Source organism: Amblyomma maculatum, chromosome 1 (assembly GCF_055883805.1).
Source record: "Amblyomma maculatum isolate TAMU_Amacu chromosome 1, ASM5588380v1, whole genome shotgun sequence".
Classification (NCBI taxonomy): Eukaryota; Metazoa; Arthropoda; class Arachnida; order Ixodida; family Ixodidae; genus Amblyomma; species Amblyomma maculatum.
Genome location: NC_139344.1, coordinates 458,721,382 through 458,740,779, shown reverse-complemented (window position 1 = coordinate 458,740,779; position 19,398 = coordinate 458,721,382). Strand labels below are relative to the sequence as shown.

Here is a 19,398-nt window from a genome sequence, read left to right as displayed (position 1 = left end):
TGTGATCATTTGATTTCATTGTTCAAATCATATTGTTTTATCATGTGTGAATGATTTAGCCTGTACATACATGCTTTCATTTTTTTAGATGCGCCTCGGGAGCGTTTTTTACGTTGAAGTGGATCGATTGAGTTGTATCACTGGTGCGAAAACCCACAACCCCCAGAAGATATGTGTCCTGTGGTTGGAAGGGCAATAAAGAAGAAGAAAATCAGCGGAAAAGCCTGCCTAAAAATGGTAGCACTGTATCACTGTAACTGCTGCATGCACCTTTAAATATGCCTTATTTTTATTGCCTATTCTTATAGACGGTGGACCTCTTGCTATTGGCTATTTGCAGAAAGCAACCGCCTTTCATTGCTTCAATTCCTATCTCTCCACCACTTTTTTGTTACTTCGAGTGTGATCCTTTGATTTTATTGTTCAAATCATATTATTAAATCGCCGGTGAATGATTTCGACTACACATACATGCTTTCATTTTTTTTAGGTACGCATCGAGAGTGTTTTCCACGTATAAATGTATCGATTAAGTTGTATCACTGGTTCGAAAACCAACAGTTCGGTACCCCCAGAAGATTTGTGTCTTGTGGGTGGCAGGGGTATAAAGAAGAGGATGATCAGTGGAAAAGCCTGCCTAAAAACTTACAAAGATGGCGCAAAAGCGAAATGCTGATCAGGGTTAGAGTCTGATTACTTCTGTTATCCCATTTCACTTGCTAGGTGATGTGACACATATGAAGCACCTTAGTATAATTTGTGGTATACTCACTGAAAATTGTGTAGACATTAACTTTTTTCTCGTTCAATTATTTTGAGTGACGCACGAATTGGAATAAAACGAAGTCATCCACGCGTCTAATGCCCATAGACATTAGATGCGTGGATCAGCTCATTAATTGTGTTCCTATGTGAGCATGCAATAGTTTGTCGAATATATTAATATGTTAAAAGTTGATTTTTTTACTGTTAACCGGAGTAATACATATGCTCCATATCATAGCATTATTCGCCTGTAGTTTGTATCTGCTCTTTCCTAAATTGTATTCTACAAAGTATACGTGTATCATCTCGTACGTCTATTTAACTAGCGAACAATTTGCAATCGAATCCCTTTTGTGATGTTTCAGCTACAAATAATGTATGACAGTTGTGACAATATAGGTAGCTTTAGGTATAACATATCGCGCGAAAATTTTTAATATATGCGATGATATTTTTATTCACCGCATTAGCTAAACCAGCCTGTTGAAGAGACGAAATGAAAACAAATATGGATGTCTTCGGACAGGAACAGTAATCGTGGTGCCATGACAATTTTTTTAATTAAATTTTCATATGTCGTGGGCTAATGTCTCGACACAAAGGAATGACCCTTAGGTTTGCCAGATGCGGCGTAGTATTCTCGAAAAAAAAAAAAAACGCCTATCACTAAAGCTGGAAAACGCCTTTTTTGTCGTTTCAAAAAGTTGCACGTTTGGAGGCCGGCTGGTTGCGTAAAATTTTGTCATCCACTGTTTTTTACTCACCGCATTTGGGTAACGTTTACTTGTATAAGAAGTATTAAAAGTGTGTTTCATTGATGCAGTTGATTTAGTAAAAAATCGCCAACTTTGCTTCAAGAACAACGCGCTACAAAAATGTTAATCTTCAACCTTACATACTGGCGTGACGCATTGCGTTGTTTGCACTAAAATATTCTGTGTTTATTACGCAGGTCATATTGTTAATTTAAGGCAGAATTTGGAGCTCTAAGCTGCTATGTGTGTTCTCTGTAACGCCACCAAAAGTATTATGCTGGAAAGCGATTTGCTTAAGATTGTAATTATAAAAATTACACATTGAAAATCATCTTCAAAAATATAGTATTGTTAGTGGTGGTCAAAGCTGACAAATGGAATAATATATTAATAACCTAGATTGAATACTACTGCACCTAGCAATAAAAAAGAATGCAGGACAGAGAAAAAGTTCAGCCTTCACTTGCGTTCTGCCATGAAATTGACAGAAATAGTGAATTAATACCATTTTAAGCTATATTAAGTATTTGTCCCAGAAGCAGAAAAACGGTGTTAAACGCTGACAATGTTTTAAATTTTACTTAAGGTAAAATGTAACTAAATTAAGCAAATACTAAATTGAAGTTTTGATGCCTATTCCATAAGGGGGAGCCATATAAGCACATCTATAGGACAAAAACAAGCATTTTTATATTTCTAATATTACATTTTGCAGAATTCAATATATTTACTGACTCGAATTAACAAAGTACTTTGCATTGTTTCCACAGATTTTGATAAAAATTGATGTTGCGGCCGTTTCTTCAATTCTAATCAGTTTTCCTTATTTTACCATTTTCTTACTTTTGTCCAATTTCAAAATAATATGCAGATACACACACAAATCTAGAGCTTCAAATTTTTTCAGAAATAAAGAATGGAACCTAGATAATGTAGAAAAATAGTTTCTGTGCCAAGATATTATTGGATCTTGCAAGAATGCAGGCTGAGTTTGGCCATTATCAGCACAAGCACTCGGTTTAATATTTAATGTTATATTTTTAAACAGTATAACGCAACACTTTTAGTCCGTGATATTTTTGAGGTACTGAAGATTTTTGAGAGGGATTTGAATGAAAATCGAAGATGATCTTTTTTTAATTGCAGCAAATTTGCCCTTTACTGCTGTTTTCGAATTCTGAGCAATTTTGATGCGTTGTGGAGAACACACCTAGTGGTCTGGAGCTCCAGATACTGCCTGGAATTAAGAACATGCGTCAGGAAGTGAAAACATATTTAGTGCAACCAACCTAATGCATCATATGCCAAGGTTAAAAATGAATATTTTTGCAGCGTATCGCTCTTGAAGAAAAGTTTGCGATTTTTTAATAACACAACTGCAAAAACAAAATAGGTTTCTAATAGTGTTTGTAAATATAAAACCTGCATATATTTAGTGAGTAAAAAAGAGCAGATGACAAAATCATGGTATTCAAACTTGCAACATTTTGAAATGGCAAAAACAGCGTTTTCTACCTCTAGAGATATGCCATACAATTGTTTTTTTTCGAGGAAACTACGCGTATCTTGAAAAACTAAGGTTAATTCTTTTGTGTCTAGATACTTGCCCACCACATATAAGAATTTCATTGGAAACGAAAGATGGCCATGGGACCTCGATTATGTTTCTTATCTAAGGCACCCATAATACGCTGTGAGAAAGCCAATATCAAGGGCTTTTTTTTAATATTCCATATTTCGAACGGTTGTGCCATCTAAGAAAATTAGAAAGCTAGGCACACCTTAGGTGTAGCCAGCCCTCACTTTCTGTTACAGCTGCATTTGCTAAGCTGAATTAATGCGTTGATTACTTTATTTTAGCCACGAATATAGCGCTATTACGTGTCAATTTTAAAGAAAGGCCGCAGTGACGCGATTCCTGTAGAATTTGTAAGTGAAATCTGTAAACCTTACAAATCTACCCATATATATGATCTCTTGCAGGTTTTATTGAAGCTACATTACACCTGCTGCGCCCCATAGCTTGAGCCAAGGGTTATAAATAAACCATTAGAAACAGACGATGGAAACCGGTGGTGCATTGCCGGCAGCCACTTAGGACAGCGCAGCAAATTTTTATTTTGTACGTGGGGAAGTGAGGTTATTCGCTTCAAGTACTAAATATTCACTTTAGACAATAAATAGGACTTACAGAGTCGGTGGGCACGTTCGGAAACCCCTGTTTCAATATTTGCGGTTAGAAACCTCATGTGTACCTTTTTTTCCAGCTGTAAATAAATTCCGGGTCATGTAGATACCGAAACCGTTACCAGCCCATTCGCGCACCTCAACTGTGCCGCTCACAACATGATTTTGAGCGGACAAAACAACCTGCCGCTAAGATTGCTAGCCCCATGTATGAGTAAGGGTGATATGCTGGCGATGGTTGCTTCGCGTCGGCCCTTTGGCGCACATGAAGGCTCGAGTTACAATGAGCGCGCCGAACTTTGCAATGCGGATAATGACTACAAAGCGGTAAGGATATAAATGAGTTTAACAGTATTTTTCAGATGTAAAATACAAATACAGTCTTGTTGGACGATGTGCTGGCGCGGATGAAGAAACCATAGGCAACTTGTAGGTCTAACGCTACACAGGGCTGTCGAGCCAAGCCAAGTCCTCAATTGTATTGTCCGGGAATCAGATTTCTGTATTTTCGTGGTTTCCTATTGTATCTGGCGTTCAAAATGCAGACGTGAGGGTTCTTTATCACAAATAATCAAACGTGGATTGTGCCGGTACTCTTCAAAGTAGCAACACCATTTATTGTGTAAGTCATTAATCAGAAATTTAGGTAAATAATGTCAATAAGGATTCCAAAAAAACCTTTTCTGTGGCGCTCAAGGTAGCTTCCAGCAATATATATCTGGTTTCCTTTGCCTGCCTCCGAAATGTTTTTTTTTATCCCTTGGATCAAATTTTCTTGGACAAGCAGTATATGTGTAAAAATGATGCACCTGTGAGCTACCCGTTTAAGTGAGCTCCCGTTTAAGTGAACTACCCACAAAACCAGTCAAAAGCGTATATCAGCTAACCAGTGGCCAGTGCAGAAGTCGTGGGCTTAGATCGCTTGTGTATATTATATCTAGCCATTTAAAAAAATGCAAATGGTCGCCGAACATTCTCTTGGTAACGATATTTAGTATAAACTGTTTGCACATCGCAGAAAGCGTAGGAGCGGCAAAAAACTAGCGCGCCAGTCATATGCGGAGACAGCCGACAATCAAGCACTAATTCCTAGTGTGGGATGAAACACTGGCTGTCTCAGCCGTATTGCTGTGGAGGCGATCAAAACGCAACAGGGCACATGCTATGCAATGTATGTACGTCTTTCATCCTAATAAACCCAAGGAGGCTGAAACTAATCTGGAACTCATCAGTATAGTGTTTCTCATTGACCATGAATTTCGGTACATGAATCCTGGAATTTTCTACATCTTCCTAAAATAATGCGCGCGATTTTATATGCCTCATAATAGTGTTGTAAATTTTGTTTCCTCATTGTTTTTGTGCAGGTGCCATTTGCGAAAACGTTGGGGTGGACGATTTGGAGGCACACGCATTTATTCGCAGGTGGCTGCCTGGTTCCTGTGACAGGGGAGGTGGAAGAAAAAGGCGTTATGCTGAAACCTCCCCTGGCGAACCAGGCATGCCACCTGTGAATGCAATTGCATGGTCAGCCCCCTCACTACGCCTATGAGTGTGCCCTCCAGCTCCCTGGCCCCTTCCACTTCCCGAGAGCCCGCCCTGCCCTGACCAACCCTGCCACTGCCCCGCTAACTGCGGCTGTGTGTGCCCTCAGCGCTGGCTAGTAACAACTGCCGTCTATAGTAACAATTGCAATAAATATTATCTTTTTGTGAACCATGCCCTTGTTTTGTGAATATCTACTGGTTGCTCATGAGCAACAATTTGAATTTACATGGCCACTCCTATTTGAAAGGCCATTATTGTCCCAGCAAGTTCGATGTGCTGTCACGAATATGGCTAGAATGAAAAAGGCTGCATTTTATGGCCTGCACAGGCAGTGCCACAAAATGTGTAATCTTGACATCATCAATGGCACATGAATGGAGTAGCCGGGGTACCCATAAACCATTGGATTAATATTGGTATCGACAATATGCGGCATGAATGGAGTAGCCAGTGCACCTGCAATGGCTAACCATTGGTATGATATTGGCATTGACGATGGGCCATCAATGGAATAGCTGGTATTAAACAAATATTGGTAATACAATGATGGTATAATGCTGGACAGTATTGGCAAGAATCATGGTGCATGAATGGAAAGTCTAATATTGTGCCTACATTGGTGGCTCCAGCTTGGTTGAACACTGGACCAATTTTGGAACGAAAGATGGGCCAGGAATGGAGAATGTAGTAAAATGCCCAAATGCCAATATCAGTCCAATATTGATGCCATTCTTTTCCAGTGATGAACCATTGTTGGACCAATGCTGGTGTGCTGCTTGGGTAGTATAATACTACTCTAAACGTACTATAAAATTGTGTTGCGTACATAGTCATGTTGGGATAAGGGGTAATGAACGAGCAGATAAATGCGCTGCGCGTGCGAAAAATAGGCAAATAAAACAAATTAATATGCCATGCGGAGATTGCATGAAGTTAGTACGCAAAAAATAGAGCTAAATGGCAGGCTGCTTGGGGACCTGAAGCAGAGCACAAGCTTAACTCCTTAAAGCCCATTTAAGGAAAAGCAATCTTGTCTACATAAGAAACAATTCCAGGTAATTTCATGGCGTCTACGCATAGGTCACAAACAAACAAACACACACACACACACACACACACACACACACACAACACAAATACTTCCCGCTAACAAAAACGAAAAGCCTGTATGTGAAATATGTGTGGGCAATAGCCCATAGTTAATCAATTTTTAATCTGATACTAACAAAAACTCGAGGAACATAGAAAAAAAATTTTTTCTGTATTTCGAAAAGACCACATTCTATTTCACCTCGCATTTCGTTTGGGCGAAGAAGCACTCATCATGTATTCGCGCTGAACTTTAACTCGAGAAAATTCACTAGCACAAGACAAGACTGGTACGTGAATTGCCTCTAGTTAAAGGTCAGCGCGCCTACATGATGATGGAAAGCCAACTAGCCGCCATTACAGCATTTCTTAAGAAGCACTCTTTGATGTTTCCCTTCTTTACACATTTCTGAAGAAAACCAATGTTTGAAATCTAATATAAGCACGATAACTCTAGTCGCCTGATATATGGCCGCAAACCATTCAAATCTGTATTTGTCCTTTTTTCGATAGCCGCAGACATGCGGTTTTATTACTCATGATTCTGGCACGCGTATAATCTCGGCGTTCTTTGACCTTGCTCGTTGTAGCGAGACGCAGCTTTATCAGTTTCTTTGACGCGAAAGATGTTCCCCAATGTTTAACGAAAATTACGACCAATGGCGTATATTTCTGCAATGTTCCAGGTTGTGCTAGTCACCGTTCGCGGTTTTATCTCAATATTTTTTTGCAGCCTTTAAATCGGCGCTTACGCGTGAAACCAGCCTTCTTAGTTCGACGAGCGCGTTCGCTGTTATCGCCATCGTCGAACTGCCTTCAGTGACCGCTACCCCGGCGCCACCGAATCCAACGCGTCACCGGAGGTTCTGCTGCCAGCTACAGGACCCAAGCGCCACGCTTCCAGCCTTGGTGTCGGGGCTAGGGCAGCCATGGATCTGCCGCCTCCAGTCCAGCGGCCTACGAAAGCGCAATGATTTCAGAGATTACCATACCGGAGCCTGGTCCGGTGGACCACCTAATTGACACACTCGAGGTGGTCGTCGGTGTCTGGGGCCTGCATTACCTGCAGCACCTACCCAGGACAAAGTTCCTAGCTGCTGTCTCGTCGATGGCCCAAGCAACTAAGATGCTAGCGGCAGGCATGATCCTCGTCGCTGTAAAGCAAAGGCCGTGACCCAAATAACTGCTATAATGGTTTACGTGACGGTGTTCTCCTTCAGTCAGGGAGGACTCCCTCGCCGCCACAAGTCCGTACGGTAAGGTTCGTGCTGTTACTGAGCCTGTTTTCAAGCGAAAGATTCATGTGTGTAACGGAGCCATCCTAGGAAAGCTAGACATGTTGCAGGCACCACCCAGCTTAATCACTGTCTCTAGGTATCGTGTGATGTTGGGGGATGAAGCGAGTGTGCTCTAAGGCTAGACAGGGGGCCATTTTGGTGCTTCCTGCACCTCGGCACGTTGTGGCCGCTGCTCCACGTACGGCCACGAGACGGACGCGTGACAAGCAGCATGCAAGCGGTGCGTCGGCAACCACGAGACCAAGGACTGCGTGATGCCACACTCGTAAGCAGCCGCTGCTATGCCTGATATCATGTCTGACCAAGGAGTAAACGCTGCCATGACAGCCTTCAATGAGTCTCAAAAGATCCGGTACGACAGCCGCCACCGTGATGTCCACTACACTCCTGGATCTCTCGTTTTGCTGTGGCTCCCGTGCCGTCGAGTGGGCTTGTGTGAAAAACTTTTGCCCCGTTACACTGGCCCTTACCGTCTTTTGCGCCCCGTGACCGACGTCACCTACGAAGTTGAATCTGTGGTTCCGAAGTCCACGTCCACAGCTCCAACCTCCGAAATAGTGCATGTGTCCCGTCTAAAGCCCTATCATCAACGTTCTATTTCGCTAACATAGATCGCACCGGGACTGTGCTTTTCACGCGGGGGGGGGGGGGGGGGGGGTAGTGTTACTTAGCTGTATTCGCCGTTCGTGATGAGGATGAAGAAGTGCAAGAGACTCCGTGAAGACGACGACACTGAGTGTTCTGAAAACGGTGCCCTCATCAACGTTAATTGTGCGGACAGCTTTGGGACTGTAAATCTTCCCCGTAACAATATATACATATATATATATATATATATATATATATATATATATATATATATATATATATATATATATATATATATATATATATATATATATATATATATATATATATAGTCACGTAGTGGTGACAAGGCGGTACACGCCAAAAGAAGACAGGCGTGATGGTACTGAAATAACTTGATTGGGGCTGACTTGCGCCCGCAAAAGAACTAAGCAACTGGGCGGCGGCGATAGCAACAAACGTGCTCGTCGGTCGTCGAACAAAGACTGCCCGTCACACTCGTCAACGCTCTATTTAAAGGCTGCTCAGAACAGTTACCAGCACAAGCTGGAACATTGTAGAAAGACACACGAGCGGCCGGAATCTTCGGGACAGATCTCGGTGCATCTTGCGCTACAACGAAACTGATAAAGGCGTCACTCGCGACATCGAGCATTAACAAACAAATACAGAACTGATACGCGATCCAGAATCAGAGTGATAAGGCCGTATGGCGGCGGTTGTAAAAAAAACAACATATACAGTTTTGAAGGTTTCGGGGCAGTGTATATGTATATATATATATATATATATATATATATATATATATATATATATATATATATATATAAATTGATCGATTCACTGGTCACTGACCATGGTCAATGTTAAAACAAATGACGTTTCGGGAGCGCTACGGCTCCCTTGTTCACAATGAACAAGGGAGCCGTAGCGCTCCCGGACCATGGTCAGTGACCAGTGAATCGATCAACAAAACATGATTCCTGACCAGACGGTATGCCATCGAACCCTCGACTATATATATATATATATATATATATATATATATATATATATATATATATATATATCAATGGCTTACCTGATAACTTATGTTCAATAATAAATCATTTCGCAGATGACGGCGTCATATACCCGTGAAATTAACACTGATTCTGGAGTTGCTCTCTTTCAATCCGATATCAATCATGGACTAATAGGTGGAACATGGAACTAAATATTAACAAATGCAAGTAGATGCTTGTGTCTCATCGTAACACTTTTTTACCCTCATACCTTCTTAATAATAGTACCCTTGAGTCTGTGCCTTGTTATAAATATTTAGGTGTATTTATTCCCAATATACTTAACTGCAATGCTCATATAGGTCACGTAACCAACAACGCTAATCGCATGCTAGGTTACATACGTCGTAACTTTAGTCTTTCCTCCGCCTCCGTAAAATTGCTCCTTTACAAATTGTTGGTTTCTTAGGAAACCGAAATATGCTTCATCCATCTGGAACACTATAAGTGTGCCTATATTTGGGGGAAAAAGAGAAAGTTTATTAAAAACAGCAGATGAAGAAACAACACTAAACAAATGGTAGTGTGGAAGAATTCAATGTACTATGTTAACATCAGATTAGCTAAAGCAGATTTAAACGCAGAATGGTCACTTATTTCAACAACTGATGGGGAAGGCGATTCCATTGCGTCGATGTGCTGGGGATGAATGATTTGTTTGGCACGAAGAAATGCCAACTTTATGACGGTGATCGATCCGAGCAGACATGTAGCAAGCTGGCGTTATGAATTTTCTCTTAAGGATAATTAAAATATCTTTGGCGTCCAGGTGAATATCACGCTGCACTCCAGGGTTGCTGACGGCGTATTTACTTATTTTATATTTAAAAAACAGTAGTTAGTCAACCATCTAATGAAATAGAGAAAGACGGAATATATTTCTACGCTGAGACAGTTTGATTTCATAATAGGCACACTAGAATTACGATTGTAGTTGGAGAGAATATATATACATACATATATATATAGGGGTATTTCAATGATGGCCACGAGGACCCCGCCGAAACGAGGCCGTATCCCGCGACCTCCCACCTATTCTACACCTCTCATGTCTCTTCACAGAGTCAGACTAGAGTCAAGCTCAACAGGGTCTTCTTTCCCCGCTGATTTTGCCAAGCCCGTTCCCTTGGCTGTGGTTTAGCTAGATAGTAGATATGGACAGTGGGAATCTCGTTAATCCATTTATGCGCGTCACTAATTAGATGACGAGGCATTTGGCTATAATTTTTTTATTTCTCAAACTTCAAAACAACAGTAACAATAAGTAAGAGGTCTTCACACTCATTCCCGGGGAGTGTTACCCGAACAAAAAACCACATTAGTGGGAAGGTGTGCCCTGAGGAGGAATTGAAGCATTTCTGATGGAGGTAGTCATTGTTGAGGCCATGTAGCTGCGGAAGATCAGCATGCTGCCTCGAAGGCAGCGCATGGTGAACAACTTAATGACTTGGGCTCCCAGGCCGAGTTGAACGAGACCTTTCACGCTCTCCTTTGCCCAGCAACCCCGGTATGAGAGGGTTGGTGACATCAGAATCACTGATGTATCCGTGATTTGACGGTGAAGATCAGCGTTCGAGTACTTGGCAATCTTGTCCTCGTGCGCTCTTGACAATGACTTTCACACACCGACAACCTGGGCGTCCAGGATTATGGCCTGCCCATCCCTCTTGAGGACAAAGTCGGGGGTGTGCTTGCCCTTTGATGTCTTGCAGTGCTTCTCTTGCTGGATGCTCCAGCCTTTTTCTCGCAGTTTTTCCGCCAGCAGTCTCACAAGGACGTCGTGCCGCCGTATCCTTACATGGTCCGTCCTTACACAGCATTGTATATATGACCCAGGGACTCTTCTTCAGAACAGTTCGCTCTGCATCTCACCGGCAGGTCTTGGCCACGTCTGGTTCTAGTCCTGTTCGGCATTGCGTTGATTCTTAACTTCACGGCATCAATGAACTTTCTTCCCGTGAGAAGAAGTGTTCCCTCTGCCGCTCAACTTGAGGCTGCCGGACAGTTCTTGGACTCCATTAAGCCGTAACCGTCAGAACTACTGTGTAGTAAGTTCCGCCAGTTCCGCGACATCTCTTCAGCGTTGAGTTGTCGCCATCTTTTAAGCAGCAGAGTGACACGGCTCGGTGCAGTCTGTTCTGAAGTAGGTCACCCTGGGCCGCCGTCCTGCAGGTGGGGTGCGACGACTCCTCCGCCATCCTCCTGAGCCGTTTCAACTGCAGCGCAGGAATTGTTGTTCTGTCGGTCTACTGGGGCATTGAAGAATCCCAGCTGGATATCATGGGGCAAGTGGAGCCATTTCCGTACCGCTGCTCTCACTCGCCGGTCGAGGTCTTGAAGTAGCCGACTCGTGAGAGGACTCAAGACGAGAGAGTGATAGAACTTTGGGATCAAGTAGTGCCGTAGAAGCACCATTCTTTGTTGTGGTCGCAAAGGGGCTGCTGTGATCCTGTGAGGCAACTCTCCGGGGGCCAGCGACTGGAGCTGTTCATACGGTGAAAATTGCACCCCAAGGTATCGCCATGTAGAGCCCACCTTTGCATTTGGGATGGCCTGCCCCTTCACTTTGAATTTCATATTGGTTAGTACCTTCAACTTTTTCTTTTTTCCCGACGGTTGGAGGCTCACTGATACGCTCTTCTTCGGGTTGATGCGAAGGCCTCTTTCCCGAAGGAAGCTGGCTAGTGAGTCAAGTCCGGTTTGTAGTCCCTCTGGAGTGGTAGCGCAGATCACCAGATCATCAGCAAAGGCCATTGCATCCAGCGTCCATTCTTGGGTCTTGAACCCCACTCCGCGGGAACCATCCGATAGCCATTCATCGACGACGAGGTTAAATAGCAGTCGGGAGAGTGGATCCCCCTGCCTCACTCCTGTTTTGGGATGGATGATGGTTTCTTGTTAATACTGCAGGGTTGTTGTTGCAGTCAGATAAAGCTCCTTCACGTACTTAATGATGTCGATGCTGCTACCTTTTCTGGCTAGTCCTCTTAGGATGGCAGAGAGGGTCACTGAGTCAAAGGCTTTTGCTAGGTCCACTGAGGCAAGGTACAATGGCCTAAGCCCATTCTGCGCTTCATACAATGCGGTTGCCAGCAGCCAGATATTCTCCGCACAGCCATCCACAGGGAGGAATGCCCTCTGCTGATGATCTAACGGGATCTGTGCAAGTAGCCTTGATGCTAAGATCTTGTGCATCAGTCTCAAGATGATGGAAATGACCGTTATCGGCCGAAAGTCGCCGGATGTTCGGGCGTTCGGCGTTTTTGGTACGAATATACTCCTTGCATTCCGGGGGGAAGGAGGGATGTGACGTAGGAGCATTAGCATGTTGATCGTCTCTCGCAGCACCGCAAGGGGAACCTCCCTAAAGGCCGCTGTACGGTTACTATTTGGGCGCTGCGCCCGTCCGCTCGAGGACGCATCCGCCAGGTCGTAACAATGGGGCGGACGGAGGCATGCGTCCTCAGCCCGGCTGCCGCACAGGGTTCGTCAACTTCAACTTTTGTCGCATGCGTTCTGGAGGCGCATCGCAAGCTCCTCCTACTTTTTCAAAGATGGCCGCCGACCGAGCGTAGGCGAAGCAAGGCCTAGGTGGACGACGGTGCCTGTCGATGAAAAATATACTTCATGTCGCTATTGCTCGTTTATTACGATTATTCAAAGCGACTTGGAAATTTGCCTTGCCATGTGCACAAGCATCGAGTGACAGTTCCCCCAGTTGAGTTGACCTGCACCGAGTTGACGAGTGGCCGACAAACCTACGGAAGATTTACTACTGCTACACAGTTGCGGTGCCTCGACGTGTTTATTTGGAGCCGTTTGTGATTGCTGCAGGATTTTCACAAACAGCATCAAGAAGCAGCTCCCCGCAGTGAATTAATTCCCTGTGCGCGTATACAGTTTCATAGCAGCGACAATTAGTGCGAGTGTAGCGAAAGTGATACGTTCGGAACGACTGCTGTTTTGCCAAGTTGGTGAAATCGCCTGCAAGTATATCTGTTACGAGTGAAAAGCTCACTGCGCACGCTTTGTTTTCCCGAATGTTGATATGAATTTTGAGCTGTGCTAGTCGCATTCATTCGTCTGCGTGCAGCGATCGCGAGCAATCACTGATATCAATCGTGTTTCGTGTATATGCTGTGCTTCAGAACTGCCGTGGGTGTGAAGTGCCCTTTCTGAAAACTGTTTTACGTGCGCGAAACGATTTTGGCTGCACGGACGTGCATTTATATTAATGTTACACTGGTATTTGAAATGCCTTCTGTTAGAGGTTTAGCCCTTCTAGAGCTGGTCTTCCATATAATGAGGGCAAATTGAATTTTATTCTGCCGTATTATAATTTGCACTGTCCGCATTTCTATCCTACATCTGGCAGTCTGCATCATCATCATCATCAGCAGCAGCAGCAGCAGCAGCAGCAGCAGCAGCAGCAGCAGCAGCAGCAGCAGCAGCGGCAGCGGCAGCGGCAGCGGCAGCGGCAGCGGCAGCGGCGGCGGCGGCGGCGGCGGCGGCGTGTTTCGTGTATATGCTGTGCTTCAGAACTGCCGTGGGTGTGAAGTGCCCTTTCTGAAAACTGTTTTACGTGCGCGAAACGATTTTGGCTGCACGGAGAAGTGTCGGGAAGCCGGCACCAATCTGCGGCTTGATGCTTCGTGAAATATGTTTGCGATGGTTGCTTGTTATCGTTGCTTCGTGTGATGTCTTGACAGATGTGTTTATTGGGATTAATCGTTGTACTCCGAATGCTCTCATTACAACCGTGCGCGGACGGCATTGTTGTTAGTGTTCTTGGCCTCTTTATATATAGGTATGAGTTGTGGGCACACAACCACGGCGGGCTTGTAACCAAGTTTTAGTGCCGAGAGAAAAAAAACAACGCGTTCTTGTTCTATGAATGGAACGATTACCGTAGAAATGGCTGAGAAAGCTAAGAAGGTGTGTAAGATTTTTTAGGACAAGTGTAATAGATTGGGCAGTGTTATATGGTACAGGAAGAAAAGTACAGACACAATCTGAAATGAAATGCCATCTTATGTGTTATTCAGTTTCCCCATTGGAGCAGTATAAGTTTAGAAGGATGGAAGTTTCCTGCACATTGTGCAGGACAGTCCTCATGATATTCTCATAAAAAAAAACTCGCACTGTGAGCCAGAATAATAAAGAGTAAGAGTACCTGCAAGCAAGATCTCAGTAGAAAACCACCTGCACGAAAATGTATAAGGCTCCATGGATTCAGCTTTATCATGCGGCTCACAGAACATAGTGTGAACATTGGGGTGCAAATACATTGCACAAGGTAAATGTTTACATCTGGCATGCCTTAAGCTGCATGCAGTAACACCTTATGAGAGTGATGAATGCTGGTACTCTCAAGTATGAATCAAGGAGCAAAAATTTTAGGGATATTCTAGCAGAAATTAATGAGTAGAAGGTATGTAATACGGTCACACAAACACTTTCGATCATCATTGAACTCTATCTGCATTCAACTCGTGCAATCGTGCCCGAGCCTGCTTGGATCGAAGCTGTTTCTGAGCGCTCTTGAGTTTTGAAGCACATTCGAGAGCGGGCGTCGCCACCCTCGATGTCACCTAACGCACACGAAGGAAGCTTCTCAGTGGTCATTCAAAACAGCCATGCAGCACCAGATGCTTCAATGCTTCCAGAAAACCTCAATGAGGATCACAAGTGTTCGCGTCGCAGAGGTGCAAGAAGGAGCAGGTAATTTCAGACTGAGTTTGTTAAGAAATGGGCTGCTACCACAGTTTTTTCAAGTGCATTGCAATGAGAAACCAAAGGTATATGCAGAAAATAGCATCTCATAATCTTTTGTACTCTCAAGATAGGCAGTTTGCACATGTAAGCACTTCAGACGTCACGTGAAATCCTGTGAACAGCTGACCAGCGGCATTGTTTTGCAATATACATTTCCCTCATTTTCTTATGAACAGCAGAAAAAAAAATGCTTTTCATAATGGCAATAACATGCACTTATTATTTACTGCAGATTTCCTGCTCTCATTGATTAATGTTTTTTAAATTTTTACTTTTTAATTATTTTGTGGTTGAAATTGCCTGCAAGTATTTGATTCGTTTGAAAAGCTCACTACACATATCTTGCATTCTGAATGCTGAAATAAAGTTCGATCTGTGCAGGTAGTCGCGTTTGTTCTTCCCCCTGTAGTGACCATGCATGCACGGCTTTTTTCCTGCAACGTGTCCATCATAAATATTGATTGTGGCTCGTGTGTACTGTGCCTGAAAACAGCCTTGGGTGCGATGTGACCTTTCTGGAAACTATTTTGTATTAATAAAATGAGCTCCACTGCCTGCTTTCTGATGTGACTACAGAAGCATCAGCACCACTCAGTGGCTTGATTCTTCATGAAGTATAATTCTTGCAATTATAGCTAGATTATAGCAAGCCTATCTTGTCTGTGCCACGTCTTGTTCTGATTAATCGTTATGTTGTGGGTGCTGGGTATCATGATGGTGTGCCGACAAAACTGTTAATTTTCTCGCCTCTCTGAAAAGGGTACATATCTATGATGGGTACCGAGGGTTTGGTGCTGAGCCAAAAACAAGAGGAGAGATTCATGTCCCAATAGAGCACATGCCGTGTAATCAACCTCTATCTTTCTATCCTTAGCTCAACAGATCAAGCTGCCACCAAATGAATGGCTAAGAAAGATGGTAAGGCCCATTATAAGACTGTAATGAATTGGGTAATATTATGGTGCAGAATGAAAAAAGAAATGTACAATCTGAAAGGAATTTTCAACTTGGCTAAACATTCTTCCAGTTGCAATGATACAACAATATACAGGTACTTGCACACTTTTACCAGGGCAAGGCCCTTGATCACACTGAGGGGAAGATGAACTCAAATAACGAGTTGCAACAGAGCAAGATGAATTTTCAAACAAGTTTCCTTGAGACTAAACCGTGAAGGTTCGATAGTTTCAACCCTCTACAGCATGATAATTCGGGTAAAATCCCGTCGCACAACTACATTACTTTGCATTGCCTTGAGCTGCATAAAGTGATGCTTCTTGAGAATGTTAAATGCTGCTGCTTAGTGTAGCAAGAAAATGGAAATTACTTGGCAAGAACCAAATGTTGAGGAGAACCAGAATGGGGAGGATAAACATTTATTTTCTGGCTTCAAAGACCACTATACTGGTAACAGATGCGTGACGCTACAACCGGGGATATGCATATAAAAGCTTAAGTTTGCTGCTACAGACAGGCAACATTCATTTTTTGTTCATGGTATAGCATGCAGAAATCTGGATAAAATATCCTTTGCTTTGTTGAATTTCCTGGCTTCAACCAGACCAGTGCAGCATTACTATCAGGCAACACAAACAGCTTGAAATCTCAAAAAAGCCATGTTACACACACCTAAAATCACTGGAGTGCTTCTAAGTACTCCACAGATATGGTTGTCAAGTGAAAATTCATGCAGTTGCGTCAGCATGTACCTAGTTAGCAATCTCGGACGGACCGAAGGCTTAGTGCACTTCACGACTCTGGAACACAGCACCTTACAACATATTATGTGTCCTCTCAGAGCAATGTACTTCTCTTTCCCTGTTGAGCTCAGTGGCTATTTTTATAATGTCCCCCTAAATGAAGCTGTCACTGTATGCACCCATTGCAAGGACCCCTTTGTATAGAAAATTCCACAGAGCCTGTCTCCACATGCAACGCTGCACAAGTGTGAAGAAGTGAGGCTACAGTACAAGGCTGCATGCTTGAAGAAAACACAATTGTAATGAATGAGCAAGAGTAGTGCATTGCCAACTTATCTATTTATTCAATTTGTCGGGGTGGCGCAGTGGTTTCGGCGCTCGACTACTGGTCCCAAAGACGCGGGATCGAATCCCGGCCTCGGCGGCAGCTTTTCGATGGAGGCGAAAAGCAAGGCGCCTGTGTGCTGTGCGATGTCAGTGCACGTTAAAGAACCCCAAGTGGTCAAAATTTCCGGAGTCCTCCACTACGGCGTCTCTCATAGTCTGAGTTGCTTTGAGACGTTAAACCCACAAACCAACCAACCAACCAATTTGTGATAGAAAAGAACCCAGCAATATAGTCATCCACACTGCTCAAAGGCAAAACAGCATTGTCTGCTAGTCTACAAGGTGCGATCATCACTATTATATGTTGTGCATACCACTGTGTATCACTGCTGCATTACAACCGCACCCCCCCCCCTCTCGTCTACTTAGAGACTACGCATTTCCCAAGTGTGAAACTGCATGAACTAGTTTCTATCCAGCTTTAAGGGGAACAAAGTGGAGACGAAAAGCACAAAAGCAAGGCGCACAAGAAGCAGTAGTGCTGGCCAATGTTATTCGACGCAGCCCAAAGGCCTGGAGAGTGAATGAAGGGAAATGACAATGACAGAGAAGAAAATGAACACACTACAGCGCAGGTAGGAACGCATCCACAAAGCTTCACAGGAATTTGTGCATGATCCTGGAAACATCTAAAAAGTAACATTGAAACACAGACAAAAAAAATAAAATAAGGAATGCATATAGAAACCTACACGCATCTAACACGGGACAGGATGACGTATCATGCAGCATGAGCTCTTCAGGCGAGCAGAGTCTGGTGGGGCGATCTAAACTAAGGGCTATTGAACCAGGCACAAACTGGAACCTTCCAGTGTCAGTGAAGCGAGGGCACCGTTACGCATTCAAGAAATAGCAACCCAGCATAACATGATCAATAAAACTGCACAAGAACATGATCACAGGAAAAGAAGAGGGATTGAAAGGCGCTCTTTCTTTCCATCTTCTTTTCCCGTGATCATGTCCTTACGCCGCTCAAATGGTCAGTGAACCAACTAGGATTACAGCAAGTTCAGTTCAGTTCAGGCGTTCAGTCGTGTCCGACTCTTCGTGACCCTATGGACCATGTCACGCCACGCTTTCCGGTCTCTCACTATCTTCTTAACATCACATAGCTTCATCTGCAATGCCTCGAGAATGCCATCTAACCATCGCGTTCGCTGCCTACCCCTTCTCCGGCGACCCTCAACCTTTCCCAACATCAAATCTTTCTCCAGCGACTCCTCTCTTCTCATCAGATGACCAAAGTAGCTGAGCTTTAACTTTAGAATTTGACCCTCCAATGAGCATTTAGGGTTTATGGTCGACAATATCGACTGATTTGATCTTCTGGCAGTCCAAGGAACTCTTAAGAGTCTTCGCCAGCACCACAATTCAAACGCGTCAATTCTTCGGCGGTCAGCCTTTTTCACAGTCCAACTCTCGCATCCATACATCACAACTGGAAAGAGCATAGCACGGGTTATACGGATCTTGGTTGGCAGACTAATGTCTCTGCTCTTTACTACTCGGTCAAGGCTAACCATTGCTCTCTTTCCCAGAAGCAGGCGTCTCCTAATTTCATGGCTGCAGTCTCCTTCCGAGGTAATCTTGGCGCCCAAGAACAGAAAATCTGTCACAGCTTCCACTTCTTGTCCATTGATGCTCCAGGACTTGATAGGGCAAGACGCCATGATCTTCGTCTTTTTAATGTTCAGTTTAAGCTCAAACTTCTCACTCTCTTCTTGTATGCGCATCAGAAGTCTCTTGAGTTCCACTTCACTTTCTGCCATTAAAGTGGTATCATCCGCATATCTAGGGTTGTTGATACGTTTTCCAGCAATCTTCACTCCAGCTGAAGACTCGTCCAGACCGGCCTTCCTCATGATGCACTTTGCATATAGGTTAAATAGGCAGGGCGACAGTATGCAGCCTTGCCTCACCTCTTTCTCAATCGGAAACCAATCAGTAAGACCATGCCCAGTTCTGACTGTGGCCTCTTGCCCTTCATAAAGGTTCCTGAGGAGACAGATGAGGTGAATTGGAACTTCCATCTCTTGGAGAGCTTGCCACAATCTGCTGTGATCTACGCAGTCAAACGCTTTCGCATAATCAATAAAGCAGAAGTAAATGGGTTTCTGGAACTCTCTTGCTTTTTCCATGATCCAGCGAAGGTTGGCGATTTGGTCTCTAGTTCCTCTGCCCTTGCGAAACCCAGCTTGCACGTCCGGAAGCTCCCGATCCACATACTGATGCAGCCTACCTT

The 19,398-nt window shown here is 43.8% G+C and overlaps 1 long non-coding RNA gene across 1 annotated transcript; it reads left to right on the top strand.

The window, feature by feature from the left end:
- The first annotated feature begins 597 nt into the window (after positions 1-597).
- Positions 598-5,423, top strand: LOC146209759 (uncharacterized). Its single transcript, XR_014703472.1, has 2 exons — positions 598-681; positions 5,075-5,423. It is a non-coding gene; the product is annotated as an uncharacterized LOC146209759 (long non-coding RNA).
- Positions 5,424-19,398: the final 13,975 nt, after the last annotated feature.